Below are 22,739 nucleotides of genomic sequence, written 5' to 3' on the forward strand. Positions count from 1 at the left end.
ATGGTTTTAATGCAAATCTAAATCAGAAATGTGTTCAATAGACATGATTTTGAATGCTTAGCTGTCCTTCCTAGTTACCAGCTCTTGAACCTGTTGAATGAAGTGTTTGCGTCGCTACAATTCGGTTTCCTGAGATCTCCCTTCTACATCTTGTGTCATCTTGGTGGGGTCAGGATGTGCTATATCAGTTTGACATTTGTGTTCTCTGAGACTTTAGAAAAGCAGCCACTGGACAAATCATTCTGCAGATTCCTCACTCATTACCATCATACCTTGGAAAAAGGGGTATCTCATTAAGGGTACGTTTTGGATTCTATCTATCTTTCATGGAGTCTACACTATTAATATGCTAATACTCAACATTAGTCTCTATAATCTTTTCACTTGGGGTATTCAATTGTCCTTTTAAGAAATATTGAAATTGCCTGCAAATCTTTTGGCAAATTGTGGTAGTATAGATTAAAAACAAAATATGGTCTAGTAGCAATGAGTATAAAAGCAAAAAATCTCACAGTTGAAAGTGCAATTTAAGTTTAAAAATCTATATTTTCTATTACTCTAAAGATTGCTTTTGAAAATTTCAAGCCATCATTTTAATTTTTTCAAAGAAAGGGATGGAGAAGAACCTCAGAAACTGATTTCAGAGGAATGTTTAATTTGGAGATGATAGTGTTGGACATAGAAAGAAATATGTGTCAGGGAGGAGTGTAAGTTTGGCCTCTAGGACACCATCTGGAGATTGGCCTAAGTGTTTTGATTTTCAAGCAACAGCAGGCTGCACTTGCTTTAGTCAATGGTATCCAGAATAGAAAAGATCTGGATTCTCCATGTGTTAATGGAAACTCTCAGACACTGGAACCATCATTCAAGGAAAATAATTTAGTCAAGAGAAGAACACATTTTAGGAAGGAAGAGGTAGTAAACATCAAATTATTCTGAGATCAAGAAGAATGAATGTTGAGAAAAATACTCTGGACTTGATAGTGGCCTTTGAGAAAGCATTTCAGCAGCTTGTTGGCTTTGCGTGTAAGATTTCAGGAGATTTTTTAAGTGAGCTGGGTTGAGGAAATAAACACAGGGAGTTTAAATTGCTTTTTGTAGTAAGAAAGAAGGAGAGCTCTGGCACAATGACTCAGAGGGAGCGTAGAATTCCTAGAAGAATTTTTTTTTTGTTTTTCATTAAGATAGAGGATATAATTATATGTATAGGTCAAGGGAAAAGAACCAGCATATAGAGAGATATAAAATATTCAAGAGAGAGATGGAATAATTAAGAGATTAATATCTTGGGAGAAGCAAGAGAGGTTAGAACCAAGATCATGAGAGGAAAGTGAAGCCTTAGGGGAAAAAGGGAACAGAACAATTTTTTCTCTGAGACAAGAGGAAGAAAGGATTAGTGAATGAATGGAGGCAAGTAGATAGGGAGAAAAGAGTCGATAGGATTTAAGTTAGTTGATCTCAATTTTATCAGGAAGTAATAGATGTCGGTGCCTAAAGGTAGTGTGGAAGTTTGAGCAGCAGAGATTTGGAACAGATCCTGGAGAGCGAGAGAGTAGATCCACCATAGATATCTGAGATACTTGACTAGCAGCACAGGTGACAAAGTGGAAGGGAGAGAGAGTGTGCCTTTAAAGTGATCCTGCCATGCTTGTAATTTTCTCAGCAATGCTCAGCCATCTGGGAGGTGGATCATGGAAAGCAGAGAGTGGGATTTCCCAGGGTGGGAAAGACAAAGCTGTGTGGTAGAGAAAGAGAGTGAGGGCGCTCAGCACGCGCTTGAGAGCATTGCATGAATGGCTGATAGTGCTGTCCAGCTTGGGCACGGAGGGACGTGATCCAGGATGGGGGTAACAGGCTGGAGGAACAGAACAGGAGGGGACGGGGGCTTGAAGGTGATGATGATGGAGCCTAGGCTCGAGAAGAGTGAGTGAGTATGATGTGAAAAATGACAAAGCGGTCTAGAGGCAGAAAGTGCTGAGATGTGGTGAGGCTTGTGGAGACTAAAATATAATGGAGATGACAGTAGTCCGAGTAGCCAAGTTTAAGGCCATGTGGTATAAGAGTGCTGGAAGATCATCAGCATAGACACCGAGGGAGGGTGTGACAGTTAAGGAAATGTTAAAATTATGATGGAAGAGGCAGAGGCTGGAGAAAATGGAAAATTGGAAAAGCAGTAGGTAGCATGGACTTTAAAAGAAAGATAATTGAGTGATGGCCTCAAACAATAGTCTGGAAGTGATCATGAGGGACAAAGATGATATTGATTCCTTTCTTATCCAGAGACTTTTAGAGAGTAACATTCATTTAATAAATATTTAAGCAGTGTCTATTAAGTATAACAGACACTGGACTTGGGAGTGAGCATGCAATTGACAGACCCAGTTTGTCCTTATGTACCTTAAAATCTAGCGGGAAATACATAGACTAAATTTATAAAATATATAATTATAAATCATGGTAAGATCTATGAAGAAAACAAGCGTAATGATATTTTGATAGAGAAATGCTCAAATTATTCCTACTTGGTTAAATTTGTGCCCCAGTAGCAAGAGTGAGAGCATTAACTCACAGCCTGAACAATCCTTTTAAAACATGTATCAGATCATATTCTCCCCTTTTAAAAACTCTTATTTCTATTACACTTGGAATAAACTCCAAATTCCTTATCAAGGTCTAACAGACCCCACATGATCTGATTCCTTAAGTCTCTCTAAACTCTTCTCTTTCCATTTTCCACCTTCTTTCTCACTCCGGTGACTCCATCCTTTCTGCTCCTCAAGGATGATGATTGCTTTCCCACTGCAGGTCCTGGAACATGGGCCTCCCGGGCCCTCCTGCACTCACACCTCTGCCTTCTCTCAGCTTCCTCTCTCCTTTTCAGAGAGACCCTCATTGATTTCCCTTGCTAGGATATCTTGGATTCCTCTATCCTACTGTTCACATCTCATCCATCAGTGAGACCTCCCATTTCAGCTTCTTAAATAAATCCTCTCAAATCCATGTCTCCTTGGCTATCTTTACAACCACCATGTATCAATTCAACCTATCACCATCTCGTCTATAACTGTATAACTGTAATTCCTAGTCTTATCATAAAAGACTGGCAGAAGGTCAGCTGTTCCTTTTCTAGGAACCCTAAACAGGAAAACTTTCAAGCTGAGATATCTGATTCTAGATGGACTTTCCTAAGCATGGCTACCAACTTCTACTCAGCAAGGTGCAGACCTGCCCTTGAACTCTCACCTCCCCAGCAGAGAGGGAACAAGGAATACAGAATGTGTGTGCCTAGAAGGGTAATTAAATGTGTCAGGTTTTAGCATACTGGGTTGTGCAATGGAGAGGTTGTTCTAGGACTTTGGTATCAAATATATCCATATTCGCAATCTAGCTTTTCCACTTACAAGCCATGTGAACTTCAACTAGTACTTTAGATTCTTGTTGTTTTGGTGTCCTCATAAATAAAATGGGAACAATGTCTGCTTTGAAAGGTTGTTGTGAGGATAGTGTAAGTGTCAAGTAGCGTGCCTGGTCCATTCTGTACACTCAGTGTTAATTCCTTCTACTTTGTTTTTCTTAGATTTTGCCTAGGAGACAGGGATATAAATTCCCGAAAGCGATCCCACGCATTTTGAACCATGACCATTGCTGGCTGAAGGACTGCCCCATGCAGTAACTCCAAATTCAATCCACATTCTCTGTAAAGCAAGGATGGGAAAGTTGAGTTTGGAAGTTCTCAAAAACAGAAGACCATTACACATGCTGTTCCTTGTTTGTACTGTTGCATTGTGTTTATTTCTACATTTCCAAGAATCATACTATTTCAGAGCTGGAAGAGTCCTTAGAGGGCATTTTGTGGTATAGTAAAAATAACTCTGTGCCTGGGGTCAGGAGATAAGGATTGGAGGCTTGGATTTGCAGCTAATGAGCCGTATGTCTCATAGTACCTGCCCTGCTTACCTCATTGAGTTGGTGAGCCTTCGGTAGGATGAATCAAGGCTCCTCAGGAGCATGGCGGAGAGGCAGTAAGTGCTTATTGTTTTGACCAACCATCAGGGTTTTTCTTTGTTCGTTTGTTTGATGTTTTCAGACTTGCTTTTTCTGTTTTGCTTTGTTGAAGTCACAAGGGCAGGGTTGTCAGTGTAAGAGGTGAGGAAGTGTGTCTGGGGAACAAGGGCTTTGAGCAAGGAAGCCAGCATGCTCTGGAGACTGTCTGATATAACCACCTCCATCGGCCTCCTCCAGAGAACTTCAGTGAAACTACATAGCACTGCAGTCATTTTGGAAATTGATTTTTGTATGTTCGGATGTTACAATATGTGCAGTGGCCCACCAGGATAGTCTCTAGTGAATGCAGGGCTATTCCCAAGAAATTCAATAACATGTGGGTAACTCGAATGGCAAACTAAGTGATACTTAAGAAAGCACCTTAGAAGTGCGTGTTGTAATCAGCAGTAAACTGTTATTCCTTGCTTCAACACGATGACTTTGCAGATGAAAAATCTGAAGCTCACAAAGTTTATGTGATTTGGATGTGGGTATTTTAGCCTATTTCATGGAGATTTTTATGAGGACCAAATGAGATGTAAGGCATTTGGCTTAGGCCTTGGCACATAAGCATTCGATAAGTGTTACTGATTATTATTATTGTTGTTCTACTGCTGCAGTTGATACCGCTGGTGGTGGAGGAACACCTGCTGGGAGATTGTTTCCCGACATTCAGTCTATTGTACCTTCTTTCTTTTGCAATTGCCATGCAATTTTTTTAAAAAAACATCTTTATTGGAGCATAATTGCTTTAAAATGGAGTGTTAGTTTCTGCTTTATAACAAAGTGAATCAGTTATACATATACATATATCCCCATATATTTTCCCTCTTGCGTCTCCCTCCCTCCCACCCTCCCTATCCCACCCCTCTAAGTGGTCAAAAAGCACCGAGCTGATCTCCCTGTGCTATGCGGCTGCTTCCCACTAGCTATCTATTTTACATTTGGTAGTGTATATATGTCCATGCCACTCTCTCACTTTGTCCCAGCTTACCCTTTCCCCTCCCCATATCCTCAAGTCCATTCTCTAGTGGGTCTGGGTCTTTATTCCCGTCTTGCCCCTAGGTTCTTCATGAGCATTTTTTTTTTTTTTTACTTAGATTCCATATATATGTGTTAGCATATGGTATTTGTTTTTCTCTTTCTGACTTACTTCACTCTGTATGACAGACTCTATGTCCATCCACCTCATTACAAATAACTCAATTTCGTTTGTTTTTATGGCTGAGTAATATTCCATTGTGTATATGTGCCACATCTTCCTTATCCATTCATTTGTTGATGGACACTTAGGTTGCTTCCATGTCCTGGCTATTGTAAATAGAGCTGCAATGAACATTGTGGTACATGGCTCTTTTTGAATTATGGTTTTCTCAGGGTATATGCCCAGCAGTGGGATTGCTGGGTCATAGGGTAGTTCTATTTTTAGTTTTTTAAGGAACCTCCATATTGTTCTCCATAGTGGGTGTATCAATTTAAATTCCCACCAACAGTGCAAGAGGGCCCCCTTTTCTCCACACCCTCTACAGCATTTATTGTTTGTAGATTTTTTGATGATGGCCATTCTGACCAGTGTGAGATGATATCACATTGTAGTTTTGATTTGCATTTCTCTAATGATTAATGATGTTGAGCATTCTTTCATGTATTTGTTGGCAATCTGTATATCTTCTTTGGAGAAATATCTATTTAGGTCTTCTGCCCATTTTTGGATTGGTTTGTTTGTTTTTTTGATATTGAGCTGCACAAGCTGCTTGTAAATTTTGGAGATTAATCCTTTGTCAGTTGCTTCATTTGTAAATATTTTCTCCCATTCTGAGGGTTGCCTTTTCGTCTTGTTTATGGTTTGATTTACTGTGCAAAAGCTTTTAAGTTTCATTAGGTCTCATTTGTTCATTTTTGTTTTTATTTCCATTTCTGTAGGAGCTGGGTCAAAAAGGATCTTGCTGTGATTTATGTCATAGAGTGTTCTGCCTATGTTTTCCTCTAAGAGTTTAATAGTGTCTGGCCTTATATTTCGGTCTTTAATCTATTTTGAGTTTATTTTTGTGTATGGTGTTAGGGAGTGTTCTAATTTCATTCTTTGACATGTAGCTGTCCAGTTTTCCCAGCACCACTAATTGAAGAGGCTGTCTTTTCTCCACTGTATATTCTTGCCTCCATTATCAAAGATAAGGTGACCGTATGTGTGTGGGTTTATCTCTGGGCTTTCTATCCTGTTCCATTGATCTATATTTCTGTTTTTATGCCAGTACCATACTGTCTTGATTACTGTAGCTTTGTAGTATAGTCTGAAGTCAGGGAGCCTGATTCCTCCAGCTCTATTTTTCTTTCTCAAGACTGCTTTGGCTATTCGGGGTCTTTTGTGTTTCCATACAAGTTGTGAGATATTTTTGTTCTAGTTCTGTGAAAAATGCCAGTGGTATTTTGATAGGGATTGCATTGAATCTGTAGATTGCTTTGGGTAGTATAGTCATTTTCACAACATTGATTCTTCCAATCCAAGAACATGGTATATCTCTCCATCTATTTGTGTCATTTTAATTTCTTTCATCAGTGTCTTATAATTTTCTGCATACAGGTCTTTTGTCTCCTTAGGTAGGTAGGTTTATTCCTAGATATTTTATTCTTTTTGTTGCAGTGGTAAATGGGAGTGTTTTCTTAATTTCACTTTCAGATTTTTCATCATTAGTGTATAGGAATGCAAGAGAATTCTGTGCATTAATTTTGTATCCTGCTACTTTACCAAATTCATTGATTAGCTCTAGTGGTTTTCTGGTGGCATCTTTAGGATTCTCTATGTATAGTATGTCATCTGCAAACAGTGACAGCTTTACTTCTTTTCTGATTTGGATTCCTTTTATTTCTTTTTCTTCTCTGATTGCTATGGCTAAAAATTCCAAAACTATGTTGAATAATAGTGGTGAGAGTGGGCAACCTTGTCTTGTTCCTGATCTTAGTGGAAATGGTTTCAATTTTTCACCACTGAGGACAATGTTGGCTGTGGGCTTGTCATATATGGCCTTTATTATGTTGAGGTAAGTTCCCTCTATGCCTACTTTCTGTAGGGCTTTTATCATAAATGGGTGTTGAATTTTGTCGAAAGCTTTTTCTGCATCTATTGAGATGATCATATGGTTATTCTCCTTCAATTTGTTAATATGGTGTATCACATGGATTGATTTGCGTATATTGAAGAATCCTTGTATTCCTGGGATAAACCCCACTTGCTCATGGTGTATGATCCTTTTAATGTGCTGTTGGATTCTGTTTGCTAGTATTTTGTTGAGGATTTTTGCATCTATGTTCATTAGAGAGGTTGGCCTGTAGTTTTCTTTTTTTGTGACATCTTTGGTTTTGGTATCAGGGTGATGGTGGCCTCATAGAATGAGTTTGGGAGTGTTTCTCCCTCTGCTATATTTTGGAAGAGCTTGAGAAGGATAGGTATTAGCTCTTCTCTAAATGTTTGATAGAATTCGCCTGTGAAGCCATCTGGTCCTGGGCTTTTGTTTGTTGGAAGATTTTTAATCACAGTTTCAATTTCAGTGCTTGTGATTGGTCTGTTCATATTTTCTATTTCTTCCTGGTTCAGTCTCGGCAGGTTGTGCATTTCTAAGAATTTGTCCATTTCTTCCACGTTGTCTATTTTATTGGCATATAGTTGCTTGTAGTAATCTCTCATGATCCTTTGTATTTCTGCAGTGTCAGTTGTTACTTCTCCATTTTCATTTCTAATTCTGTTGATTTGAGTCTTCTCCCTTTTTTTCTTGATGAGTCTGGCTAATGGTTTATCAATTTTGTTTATCTTCTCAAAGAACCAGCTTTTAGTTTTATTGGTCTTTGCTATAGTTTCCTTCATTTCTTTTTCATTTATTTCTGATCTGATCTTCATGATTTCTTTCCTTCTGCTAACTTTGGGGGTTTTTTGTTCTTCTTTCTCTAATTGCTTTAGGTGTAAGGTTAGGTTGTTTATTTGAGATGCTTCTTGTTTCTTGAGGTAGGATTGTATTGCTATAAACTTCCACTTAGAACTGCTTTTGCTGCAGCTCATAGGTTTTGGGTCGTCGTGTTTCCATTGTCATTTGTTTCTAGGTATTTTTTGACTTCTTCAGTGATCTCTTGGTTATTAAATAGTGTATTGTTTAGCCTCCATGTGTTTGTATTTTTTACAGATGTTTTCCTGTAATTTATATCTAGTCTCATAGCATTGTTGTCGGAAAAGATACTTGATACTATTTCAATTTTCTTAAATTTACCAAGGCTTGATTTGTGACCCAAGATATGATCTATCCTGGGGAATGTTCCATGAGCACTTGAGAAGAAAGTGTATTCTGTTGTTCTTGGATGGAATGTCCTATAAATATCAATTAAGTCCATCTTGTTTAATGTATCATTTAAAGCTTATGTTTTTTATTTATTTTCATTTTGGATGATCTGTCCATTTGTGAAAGTGGGGTGTTAAAGTCCCCTACTATGATTGTGTTCCTGTCAATTTCCCCTTTTATGGCTGTTAGTATTTGCCTTATGTATTGAGGTGCTCCTATGTTGGGTGCATAAATATTTACAATTGTTATATCTTCTTCTTGGATTGATCCCTTCATCATTATGTAGTGTCCTTCTTTGTCTCTTGTAATAGTCTTTGTTTTAAAGCCTATTTTGTCTGATATGAGAATTGCTACTGTAGCTTTCTTTTGACTTCCATTTGCATGGAATATCTTTTTCCATCCCCTCACTTTCAGTCTGTATGTGTCCCTAGGTGTGAAGTGGGTCTCTTTTAGATAGCACATATAGGGGTCTTGTTTTTGTACCCATTCAGCCAGTCTATGTCTTTTGGTTGGAGCATTTAATCCATTCATTTAAGGTAATTATCGATATGTATGTTCCTATTACCATTTTCTTAATTGTTTGGGGTTTGTTATTGTAGGTGTTTTCCTTCTCTTGTGTTTCTTGCCTAGAGAAGTTCCTTTAGCATTTGTTGTAAAGCTGGTTTGGTGGTGCTGAATTCTCTCAGCTTTTGCTTGTCTGTAAAGTTTTTAATTTCTCCATCAAATCTGAATGAGATCCTTGCTGGGTAGAGTAATCTTGGTTATAGGTTTTTCCCTTTCATCACTTTAAATATGTCCTGCCACTCTCTTCTGGCTTGCAGAGTTTCTGCTGAAAGATCAGCTGTTAACCTTATGGGGATTCCCTGGTATGTTATTTTTTGTTTTTCCCTTGCTGCTTTTAATATTTTTTCTTTGTATTTAATTTTTGATAAGTTGATTACTATGTGTCTTGGCGTGTTTCTCCTTGGATTTATCCTGTATGGGACTCTCTGTGCTTCCAGGACTTGATTAACTATTTCCTTTCGCATATTAGGGAAGTCTTCAACTATAATCTCTTCAAATATTTTCTCAGTCCCTTTCTTTTTCTCTTCTTTGGGACCCCTATACTTCAAATGTTGGTGCATTTAATGTTGTCCCAGAGGTCTCTGAGACTGTCCTCAATTCTTTTCATTCTTTTTTCTTTATTCTGCTCTGCAGTAGTTATTTCTACTATTTTATCTTCCAGGTCACTTATCCGTTCTTCTGCTCAGTTATTCTGCTATTGATCCCTTCTAGAGAATTTTAAATTTCATTTATTGTGTTGTTCATCACTGTTTGTTTGCTCTTTAGTTCTTCTAGGTCCTTGTTAAACGTTTCTTGTTATTTTCTCCATTCTATTTCCAAGATTTTGGATCATCTTTACTATCATTATTCTGAATTCTTTTTCAGGTAGACTGCCTATTTCCTCTTCATTTGTTAGGTCTGGTGGGTTTTTACCTTGCTCCTTCAACTGCTGTGTGTTTCTCTGTCTTCTCATTTTGCTTAGTTTACTGTGTTTGGGGTCTCCTTTTCACATGCTCCTGGTTCATAGTTCCTGTTGTTTTTGGTGACTGTCCCCAGTGGCTAAGGTTGGTTCAATGGGTTGTGTAGGCTTCTTGGTGGAGGGGACTAGTGCCTGTGTTCTGGTGGATGAGGCTGGATCTTGTCTTTCTGGTTGGGAGGTCCACATCTGGTGGTGTTTTTTGTGGTGTCTGTGACCTTATTATGATTTTAGGCAGCCTCTCTGCTAATGGGTGGGGTTGTGTTCCTGTGTTGCCAGTTGTTTGGCATAGGGTGTCCAGCACTGGAGCTTGCTGGTCGTTGAGTTGAGCTGGGTCTTGGTGTTGAGATGGAGATCTCTGGGAGATTTTCGCCATTTGATATTACGTGGAGGTTGGCTGTCTCTTGTGGACCAGTGTCCTGAACTTGGCTCTCCCACCTCAGAGGCACAGCCCTGATGCCTGGCTGGAGCACCAAGAGCCTGTCATCCACATGGCTCAGAATAAAAGGCAGAAAAAAAAGAAAGAAAGAAAGAAGATAAAATAAAATAAAATAAAGTTATTAAAATAAAAAATAATTATTAAAAAAATTTTTTAAAGTAATAAAAAAAAATGAAAGAAAGAAAGAAGAGAGCAACCAAACCAAAAAACAAATCCACCAATGATAACAAGCTCTAAAAACTATAGTAAACAAACAAACAAACAAAAAATGGACAGACAGAACCCCAGGACAAATGGTAAGAGCAAAGCTATACAGACAAAATCATAGACAGAAGCATACACATACACACTCACAAAAAGAGAAAAAGGGGAAGTAATATATATATCGTTGCCCCCAAAGTCCACCTCCTCAATTTGGGATGATTCGTTGTCTATTCAGGTGTTCCACAGATGCAGGTACATCAAGTTGTTTGTGAGATTTAATCTGCTGCTTCTGAGGCTGCTGGGAGAGATTTCCCCTTCTCTTCTTTGTTCGCACAGCTCCCGGGGTTCAGCTTTGGATTTGGCCCCGCCTCTGCATGTAGGTCATCTGAGGGCGTCTGTTCCTGCTCAGACAGAACAGGGTTAAAGGAGCAGCTGCTTCGGGGGCTCTGGCTCACTCAGGCTGGGGGGAGGGAGGGGTACGGAGGAGGCGGGGCGAGCCTGCGGCGGCAGAGGCCGGCGTGACGTTGCACCAGCCTGAGGCGCGCCGTGCGTTCTCCCGGGGAAGTTGTCCCTGGATCACGGGACGCTGGCCGTGGCGGGCTGCACAGGCTCCCGGGAGGGGCGGTGTGGATAGTGCCCTCTGCTTGCACACAGGCTTCTTGATGGCGGCAGCAGCAGCCTTAGCGTCTCATGCTTGTCTCTGGGGTCTGCGCTGATAGCTGCGGCTCGCGCCCGTCTCTGGAGCTCCTTTAAGCGGCGCTCTGAATCCCCTCTCCTCGCGCACCAGGAAACAAAGAGGCAAGAAAAAGTCTCTTGCCTCTTTGGCAGCTCCAGACCTTTTCCCGGACTCCCTCCCGGCTAGCCGTGGCGCACTAACCCCTTCAGGCTGTGTTCACGCCACCAACCCCAGTCCTCTCCCTGCGATCCGACCAAAGCCCGAGCCTCAGCTCCCAGCCCCCGCCTGCCCTGGGCGGGTGAGCAGACAATCCTCTCGGGCTGGTGAGTGCTGCTCGGCGCCGAGCCTCTGTGCGGGAATCTCTCCGCTTTGCCCTCCGCACCCCTGTGGCTGCGCTCTCCTCCGTGGCTCCAAAGCTTCCCCCCTCTGCCACCCACAGTCTCTGCCCATGAAGGGGCTTCCTAGTGTGTGGAAACCTTTCCTCCTTCACAGCTCCCTCCCACTGGTGCAGGTCCCATCCCTATTCTTTTGTCTCTGTTTTTTCTTTTTTCTTTTGCCCTACCCAGGTACATGGGGAGTTTCTTGCCTTTTGGGAGGTCTGAGGTCTTCTGCCAGTGTTCAGTAGGTGTTCTGTAGGAGTTGTTCCACATGTAGATGTATTTCTGATGTATTTGTGGGGAGGAATGTGATCTCCACATCTTACTCTTCAGCCATCTTGAAGCTCTGCCATGCAATTTTTATTTGCAAAGCTGTTGTTGATTTTATTGTATCACAAATCCTAAAAATGTAAATATGATGGAATAGGTTGGGATAAAACTTGTTTGAAGCAAGCTTGTGCAATTTTTAAAAAGCAAAACAAAAAATTAACACTCTTGATCTAACTAAAGTTATTATCACCAACAAAAGTGAGACTGAATGGTCAATTGGAATTGACAAATGATGAATACCCATCCAGCTCTATTATTCTTAGTGCCCAAACTATTCCAAGCCCTAAGTGAGACATTTAGTTAGGATTTGGTGAGGTGCATTTCATTCATGCTTGTTCATTCTTCATTCAGAAAACCTTTACTGAGTGCCTTTTATGTGAAGGCACAGTTCTAGCTAACATTAATTGAGCACTTCTTTTGTTTAGAACTATCTTATAAGGAAATGTGGAAGGAAAACCTCCTGGAAGAGAGACACAGTGCTGTCTACAACACATCCATGCAAAACATCCTACTAACAAGGGGAAGATGAGAAATAGTGGAAGGAGGCAGAGTCAAGGACTGTTCAGAAATCTCTAGATTTAATCCCCAAAGTCTTCCTGGAGGAGGGGGAAATCTATACAGTGATGCCCTGCAGGTGGTAATGGGCAGGAAAGAGGGAGGGATTTCCAAGATAAGGGTATTGCAGGCCTTGGTGGCCTAGCAGCTATGTGGCTGCTAGTTTTCCTTCTTTCCTGCACTGCAGGAATTTTTTCTTAGAAATGTGGCTTCAGAAACATATTGTTCAATTTTGCACATCTCCCCACCTTTCCCTTAATCTCTTATGCTTTTATAAAGAAACTTAAAAGAGCCTGCTAAAGAGAAGTTCTCTGCCTTCAGCATTGTCAAATTCTAACACTCACTATACATCAACCACTCAAGACTTTCCCTCCCTCCTTCCCTCCCTCCCTCCCTTCCTTCCTTCCTTCCTTCCTTCCTTCCTTCCTTCCTTCCTTCCTTCCTTCCTTCCTTCCTTCCTTCCTTCCTTCCTTCCTTCCTTCCTTCCTTCCTTCCTCTTCCAAACTCTCTTCTGCATCTCAGGGTAGAAGCAACTAAATTAGACCTTTTAGAATTCTACTTTCAGCAGGGTTCCGGGTTAGATTCTGCCAAAAAGAAGCACTGCACAAGATTTGGAAGATAGGAGAAGGGAAAAGCCATTTATCTCTGGTGGCAGCTTCGGGCATACCTTTCAGCAGTCAGCGGACATGAGATTTACAGCAGCTTCCAGGGGAGCTCCTGCAAATCACCTGCTTTGGTACTGCAGTCAGGGGAGATTATCAGCAGGAACTTCCCTATATTTCCCATCTACCCAAACTTCCTGAAGTCCAGCTGTGGTTTTTCTTTCACCTTGGTACCCTAGCTCTTTAAGTGGTTATGTAAATCGCTACTTATTAGTATTATATTGTAACTTGAAATAAAATTTTTTGAAGTCATCATGCTAGGCTAAGTTTTGTGATAAATCTCAGTGGTTTAACATAATAAATTTATTTTTTGATTATGTCTTAGTCTAACGGAGGTGGTGGTCGTAGGAAAGGTAGTCGGGGGTGAGGGACTCTGTTTCAAAGAGCCATCTGGGGACTCAAGCTGATGGAGGCTCTCATATATATCTTCAGCCTGGCTTCAGGAAGCCTTGGGCATTGGCATCCAGCCGAAAGACAAGGAAAGAAGGTTGAGTAAGGTGATTTCATGCATCAAGTCTACATTGGCACACACCACTTCCTCCCATATTCCACTGACCAATCACAAGCACCAGTGCAACTGCAAGAGGGGATGGAAAATTTGGAGTAGCTGTGTGCTGTGGCTCCTTTCACTTGGCCCAAGCCTTAGGTCTTGGTGTTTCTAGGAGTTCTGAAACCAGATCTCTCTCTCTCTCTCTCTTTTTTTTTTCTCACTCTGCTCTTTTACTATCACTTTGCCCTTTCTGCCTTTTTACTCTTACCTGTACTCATTACTTCAACTTCTACCTCTGCTCTTGGTTTCTCCTCTACCTGGAATGTCCTTTCGCTTTTTGTCCTTCTGGTGAATGCCCTCCAAGGCACCAATGGTATCTCCTTTTTGAAATTGTCTATGAGTATCCATTGGTACCTCCTCAGGCCTTTTTTGCACATAGCTATAAAACACAAACTCATAGCTGTAAAACTCAAATCTGATCTCAGTACAGACAGTTATTTGTTAGACACAGTTATTTGCTAACTGCTTTCTTTTCCCATCAGTGTAAGTTCTTTGTGGGTAAAGAAAACAAGTTATGTATTCTGAGTCGCCTGCCCTGACTTCTCAAAATGTAGTAGGTGCTCATTAAATATTGTTTAAATGAATTGATAGATTTGGCTGTCTAAATATTGACAAATTGGAGTAACTGAACAATAGTCCTAGTCATTCTCCCAAATATAATACAAATATTATTAATATAAATTAAAATAAAACCTCTGTGGTTTGGTAATATGTTCACAGCCAGTATTTAAACATACATGCAGAATGAATTGATTAAAAATAATTAATACTTTAAATAAAGAATTTGTATACACATGCTAAAATAACTCCCCCATGAATTTTGTCTACAACTTGCAAGATCCTTTGTGCAGTTGGCTTTCATTACAATAAGTCATTGACAAGGTACACATTCAATACAGATCTTCCTGGCTCATAGATTTCCTGCCATATTCATCTGCTCTATGTGGATTCCATCCCCTTACATTCTGTTCTCTTCTCTCCTCCTCTAATCTTCCCTCCTGCCTTCTCCCCTCCCCTAATTGATCACCATCTTTACTGAGCTTGAAAAGTTGTGACAGCTAGAAGAGAGAAAGAAATAAATAAATCCATGGAGGGACAGACATTTTCCCACCATAAATTTCTATTCTTGAGCACCCCTCTCTACCCCAGAATGTGATTTTTAGCAGATTTTTTTTTTTTTTACAAGCACTGGGTTTATTTAGGCAACACATCACCAAGAAATATAATTGCGACATAAAGAATGTCTATAATTTGTCTCAGAGCCATTATCTTTTCTTTGAATTAGTACTAGATCAATACCCTAGTAGGTTGTCAGAAGCACTGTATTGATGTCTCTGTAAACAAGTAAACTAACATTTTATCTAGTTTTACTAGGTATTCTGCTTGGCAGTGGGAGAGGGGGTGAACAAAGAGATAAAAGTAAGTTCTTTGTCCTCAAATAATTTACAGTCTATCTATAAATTTGAGATGTTGTTAATTTATGCTTTTGGAAAAATTCATAGAACTTCCTTTACAAAATTCTAAAATTCTGCTTTAGGGTTCATTTCAGATCAAATACTTTCCTGTTCATCTTTTTTACTTCTCTGGCTTTTAACTGCATCTCATCATCAGAGCTTTTTTTATTCCTGTGCTTATATTTGCACATACATTCACTCATTCTACAAATATTTAATGGGCACCTACTATGTGTGGGCCATTATAGCTTTTAGGGATACAGCAGAGGACAAAGTCCCTGCCCTCAAAGAACTTGTGTTTCAATGAGAGAGAGAGACAATAAACAAACAAACATAATATGGTCAATAAGTGCCATCAAGAAAAAATAAAACAGGTTAAAATGATAAAAAGACCAGGAAGTGCTATTTTAGTGAGAATGGTCAGGGAAGTTATCTCTGAGGAGGTAACATTTGAGTAGAGACATGATTGAAGTAGGAATTAACCATGAAGAGAACTAGTAAATAGCATTCTAGGTAGAAAGAGCAGCAAGTGAAAAGGGCCTGGGGCAGGAATGAGCTTGACACATTTATAGAACGGATAGAAAGCCTGTGTGGCTAGAGCTAAGTTAATAGAACTAAGTTACACATGCATAACTTTTTAGTTCATCAAATCTTTTCACATCCATTATTCTATTTGTACCTGACAACAAGACAGTTATCATTTCCACTTTACAGATGAGGAGACTGAAGTTCAAAGTTTAACCAATGACTTGTCCAAAGAGACGGAACTTGGCTTTGGACCCTAGGCTTAAAACTCCACATCAAGTACTCTTCCCATACTTCAAGTAGTGCTATAGTGAATGTTTCTTTGGCTCTGGGTTGCCCTTAGGATACAGAAAAGTCTATAAAATCACTTCCAGGGAAAAGAGGGCACAGAAAGATCAGTAGCTACCCTGAGCTGTCATACTCGAATCATAAAGTGGGATTTGGGGAAGGTCTCTGCTTTTTATTTCAGAGTCTCTTTGGGCGGTGGAATTATCTCTAGGATGTTATCCTCAAAGGAAGAAGTTCCAATCTAGGACAGATTACCAAAGTAGATTTAGTGGGCAGTTCTCCAATACTCACGTTGGTACTTTGTGTGCATCTGGCCTGGAAAGGAAGCTCAGCAGACATCTTGATCAGGGTTCAGACAGACTCTGATGCTCACGTGATCCTCAGAGAACTTTAGAGCAGGATGAAATCATTGGATTTACACCCCTTCCTCACCTGTTTGCTATTTAAATGAAGACAAAATGTAGGTGATAAGATAACACATGTAGATGGAGGCAGACCTGGCGTATGATTGTATTTATTCCTTCATAAAGCATTTTTGAGCACTTACTGTCAAACAGTGTGATGGGTGCTTGAGATAAACAAGGCATAGTCCCTCCATTCAGTGAGGTTGGGATCTAGAGGAAAACCAAACATATAAACACATAATTATCACACAATAAAGCTGTATTGGGAGAAGTGTCTAGAGAACCCTTTAGAAGAATAACAAAAAAGAAACTTTGCCTCCATTCTGTACTGTCTTTGTTGAGAAAGAGAATCTTGCAGCCCTATTTCTGGTGGAGAAAGTACTCATTTGATAGAAAATTACTTTATTGGCCTTTCTCAAGTGACTTACTAAGAGTTGATTAATTTCTGGGAGTTCTTTGGATAGCCATCTGTATGTCATAAAAATAGTGATCTATTATTAGTAAAAGCAAATTCATGGGATAGGGACTTACTGTGGTAAAACCACAGAAATGAGCTACCAACGGATAGTTAAAAGTTTCCCCTTTTGGTAATAGTTAGGAACAAAATAGATGTATATCTCTGCAGGTGGTTGGGAAGCTGTGGGTTGGACAGATGAGTTTGAGATGTTTATGATTTTTATCATTGTCTGTTGTAAACTGTTACATCGGAGACAAAATACAGATGGTATTTCTTGAAGTCATACAGTTGAGGGTCTATTAAGCATAAGCAAACCTTAATACTTATTAAATAAAATTTCTCTCCAGTTTTGTATGATTCCCTCTGAGTCACTTTCCCTAGTCTGGGACTCACATACCGAACACCTCAGAGAGTGGAAATTCCAGAGCTCTCTGTTTGTGGTCTAAATGCTGACACTTACCCTGGAAGCTCCTTGAAGCCTTGTCTTCCTGCTGTAAATCCTCTCAGCTCCTGCTTCATTCTCTTATATTTCACCTTCTCCTTACTCTTCCCACTTGACCCTCTGCGCGGTTATCTGCATGATTCCCTGCACCCCACTGCACCAAGACATACTTCTTCTAGCACAGGCTCTGTGTCAGCCTGCCTTGGCACATGGCTGAACACTTTGATCCCAGCAGTGGCACCCACCACGAGCTGCAGGCAGTCCAGACAGGCTCTGCTCGCCCCAGCAAGTCACATAGCTTCCGGTCTTGCTGTAGCACCAAGTTCACTCCTGGGGAACCTACAGAACAAAGGGCAATGAGTAAGATAACTTTTATTGCCAGCCTCTCTGGAGACTCTGGAAATAGAATGGAGACTGCCTTTGTCATGGATCTCACACAAACTGGGTGGGCTTTCCTCACTGTGTCCTAACAACTGACCACTGATTTGAAGTGAAAAATCTTCTCCAAACTGAGCAGTGTCTCAGGTGAATACGGACACCGTTGATCTTTATTATTTGTGGGCTTCCTGCTTGTGGATTCACCCACTCACTAAAGTTTATTTGTAACCCCCAAATCCATACTCTGCGGCACTTGTGCGGTCATTCATGGACATGCCCATGACAGTGAAAAGTTCGAGTTGCTTGATGTTCTCAGCTGAAGTCAAACGAGGTGATCCTCTGTCTTCCTGTTTCAGCTTTCATATTGTAAACAAGTGTCCTGTTTGTGGTCTGCTTAGTGCACATGTGTTTCCATTTGTGTGCTTACTGGTTGGCGATTTCGGTGTTTAAAATGGTTCCGAAGCATAGTGCTGAGGTGCTGGCTAAGCGTCTCCATAAGACACACCACAGGGCGACGACGTGTCTTAGGGAGAAAATAGGTGTGTTAGATAAGCTTCGTTCGGGCGTGACTTATGATGCCATTGGCTGTGAGTCCTGTGTTAATGCATCAACAATATATATTACATGAGGCTTCTTTAAACAGAAACACACATAACACAAGGTTATGTATTGCTCAGTTGACAAAGATGTGAGCAGAGGCTCACAGGAACCTGACCCTATATTTCTCCTAGGAACAATGGGTCAGTATTCACTAACTCAGTGTTTGTGGCAAATTTATAGAACATAGCTATATATATATATATACACACACATTTATTTTAATTGATGTGTAGTTGACACAATATTATATTAGTTTCAGGTGTACAACATAATAATTCGATGTTTTATAGATTACTCTCCATACAAAGCTATTATATGATATTGACTGTTTTTCCTGTGCTGTACATTACATTCTTGTAACTTATTTATTTTATACCTTTAAGATTGTATCTCTTAATCCCCTTCCTCCTACCTTGCCCCTCTCCCCCCTCCACTGGTAACCACTAGATTGTTCTCTGAATCTGTGAGTATGTTTCTGTTTTGTTATATTTGTTCATTTATTTTATTTTTTAGATTCCACATATAGGTAAAAACATGTACTATTTGTCTTTCTCTGACATATATTTTTTATATAAGTATATTTTTTATTATCACCTAAAGGGAGTCACATAAATCTGTTTGCTATCACATTAACCACATCCTGGAGAAGAAAACTGTGAGATTTGTGTGATCTTCTCTAATGAGTAAAATAAATACAATTTTTTATGAGATGAAATAATTGTTTACAACTAATCAGAACCTATTTACTGTATCAAAATTTATTTTCTCTAACTCTTTGCAAAGAATATTAAATTTCAAGGCAAGGAAACAAAGGAAGCCCACCTTCTAATCAGCCCCTGCATTTTTGGAGAACAAGGCTAGTCCGCTCACCGCAGAGCTTTGTGGCGCATTTATAATTCATAGAAGGGGCCATCTGAAAGCATTTCCCAGAATTGTCACAAAATTCTGTCAGCTCCTGCAGTGATGAAAAAGTACAGTCTTGTGAATATGATTAAGGTGCATTGGAATCTAAGAAAACCATCAATAGCCACTCCAGCTCTCTTCACGCTCTTGGAATGTACTCTCGAGAAGAAGGTCGGTTCTGACAGATGATTTCATGGCATTTTACTCACTGTGGGATGTATTTGAGAAACCCTGTATCAAAATCTTGACCTTTGCTTTATTTTTTCTTTATTGTTGATTTAAAAGATTAGAAGCATTCCAAAACCTTTTTCTAAATGTCTTCTCATACATTCAGCGAAAAGAATTCAGAATGCATTTGACACACATTGTAGAAGCATAAATCAGATAAGAGTAGGATCCTTGCAAATTGCTCTCCCCTTTATAATTTCATCTCATTAGGGAAGAAGGGACAGGCGGATGTACTGGTAGTTACAGATCAGGAATTGCATTTTCTTTCCAGAGCAGTGAGGATCTTGTGGTATGAAATCCCCTTCTGAGAAAACTATGCAGGTTTTTATTATGCATAAAAATCCTTCTCTGTTAGGTTTCTGTAGTTTATAGAAAATGTGTGAACTAAAATTAGAAACTGCTTATCTTTTACATTTTATTGACTTCTTAGGCTGAGTGTAAAAAAAAAAAACAACGAAGGGATCCCACAATAAAATTTTTCTTCCCTTGGTGAATTAAGATGAACATGTGAAGTACATTTGTGAAATATGCTCATTTAGTCACTGACATCAAATGTGTTTGGTAGACCAAAGATGAAGGAATGTGGTCTAGGAGTTCCAAGGACTAATGAGTAATATTTGTGGTCACATTTGTATAATCCTATTGTTAATAAAGTCTGCTTTCTAAATACAGATCTCTTGTGTTTCAACTCTGAAGTTTCCTGATAATGCAGAGGGTAAACATAATGATTTCAGAATATGCAATAATTGTAATGATAATGAGTCATTTTATGTCATGGTGTTTCATCTTTATAACAGCCCTGAGGAGGTATCAGTAAACAAGTACTTATTCAATACTGTTTTGAACTCTGAATTAAAAAAAAAATTTTTAATTGTTTTTTCTTTTTTTTTTCGGCTGTGCAGCTTGTGGGATCTTAGTTCCCTAACCAGGGATCAAACCTGGGCCACGGCAGTGAAAGCACTGTGTCCGAACCACTGGACCACCAGGGATTCCCTTAAAAATTTTTTTTTTAATTGTGGTAAAACATACATAACATAAAAATTCCCATTTTAGCCATTCTAAGTGTACATTTCAGCAGCTTCAAGCATACTCACAATGTTGTGCAATCATCACAACTATTCAGTTCCAGAATATTTTCATCATCCTGAACAGAAACTTAGTACCCATTAAACAATAACTCCCCATTCCTCTCTCCACCCAGCCCCCGGAAACCTCTATTCTACTTTCTGTCTCTATGAATTTGCCTACTCTAAGGACCTCATATAAGTGGAATCATATAGTACTTGTCCTTTTATGATTGGCTTATTTCACTTAGCATGATGTTTTCAAAGTTCATCCATGTAGCATGTATCATAATTTCACTCCTTTGCAAGGATGAATGAATAATTAATTTCTCAGCACCAACTAATGTTCTGGACACTTTTCTAGACCTGAGTTTCTTACTAGGAAATGCTCATGTTTGCTTCTCCCCAGGGGTCTCCACACTCTGGAAGCTCTATCACTTTGCCCTGCCTCCTGGCTTCCAGAATCCACCCCCGTGCCTTTTTCTTTTTCAAGCCCAAACTCCAAACTTGAAACTCAAATTACTACTCTTTGGGTCGAGCTATAAATATGTAATTATTAATAATCTATGCTGATCACTGCAAATTAACCCACCCAACAATGTTGTGAAACAGTATACTAGTGTCATCCTTAAACCAGTGGATGTTTGATGGTATGCCAAAGGAAGTGCCATGGCACTGCATAATAGGGGACAGCCACTTTTAATTTATACCCAGGTCAGGTAGTGAATTTTCCTACCCAATGGAATAAATCAAACTTCTTTTTCTTCCCAGGATAAGAGAGAACACCAAAGCAAACCAAAAATCTTATTCCCATGATTAATAAAGCAGGCAACTGACATTTCTCAGAGTATATTGAAAGGAGGAATCTCCATGGAATCCAAATATAGACTGTCTATTTGAAGAAATTGATAAGAAATCATTAAAGACTGAGGACTGAATACAAGGATGCAACCATCCTAACACAAAATGTCGCAGAAAGCACAAGAGTAGCAGCTTAGTTGGGACAACTAAGGATTGTCAACTAAGGATTGTAAGGATTAAAAAAAGTGTCCTGGCAGGACCAGAAGAGGATTCTCCTCACCTTATTAGTCAAGTATTTAATACAAATTCCTAGTATATAGGAACTAGAATTTGATTTAATACTACTATAATATTCACAGCCTGTCATAGAAATCTAGGTTTTTTTAACTGTATAGCAAATGTATTTTACTTCCATAATATGTGCTCAGTAATTCCCTACACATGTTTTATTGTATTCAGAGAGCCCAAAGTTAATGAATTCCTATAGGTCAGTGGGTGGCTCTCAGAATTCAGTGTGCATCAGAATACCCTGGAGGTCTTGTTAGAACTAGATTCCTCCAGAGTTTCTGATTCAGTAGGTCTGGAGTGGAGCTTAAGATATGAATTTATGACGAGTTCCGAGGTGATGTTAATGCTGTTGGGGTATTAACCCCAATGTCAGGACCACATGTTAGGAACTCCTAGGTATATCTAGGTATATCTAGATACCTAGATCAGATGAGTTAAAGTTTAGTTGAAATTCTGACACATAGAATGCTTTTCAAATCTGCTCATCTTTTCTATTTTCATTGTTACCATTGATATTCAAGCCACCATCAGTCTCACCTGAACTGCAAAAGCCTCCAAATTGGTGTCCAATTTCCTATCTTGCATCCCTCCAATTTCTCCTTCAAAAGCGGCTGTGGTTATCTTTTAAAAGCCTAATTAGACCATCCAACTCTTCTGCGTAATGTTCTTCAGACAATTTTCATAGCACTTACTCCATAAAACCCAACTCCTTACCGTGGCTCTCCAGGGCTTGTGTGACCTGGGCCCAGCCCATCTTTCCATCCTCATCCCGTTTTCTGCCCCTCCCCTTCTCATTCACTAAACTCCAGTCACCCTGACATCCTTTCAGCTCCTTCAAACACATCAAAATTTCCTCCCGCAGGACTTTTTAACCCACCATGCCCTTTGCTGCTATGACCTCTCCCCAACCATTCTTTACCTGACTAGCTCTTTCTCTTCTAGCAGGTGTCAACTTAAATACCCGCTCAGAGACACCTTTTCTGATCCTCCACACTTAAAGTAGGTCCTTCCTTTTATCCTGCTTCTAGTTACACTCTCTTATTTCCCTTTGTAGCCCTCATTCCAATTTTGTAACTGCCTACTTCTTTGTTCAGTTACTTGTTTACCATCATCAGGCTCTAAGTTGCTCGAGAATGGGATCACATCAGTGCCTGAGAGACAGCAGGTGTTCACCGGGTTGGATCACAGATGGGACAGGAGCAGGCAAGCTGTTGTTGAGTGCAATG

Source organism: Balaenoptera musculus, chromosome 10 (genome assembly GCF_009873245.2).
Source record: "Balaenoptera musculus isolate JJ_BM4_2016_0621 chromosome 10, mBalMus1.pri.v3, whole genome shotgun sequence".
Taxonomy (NCBI): Eukaryota; Metazoa; Chordata; class Mammalia; order Artiodactyla; family Balaenopteridae; genus Balaenoptera; species Balaenoptera musculus.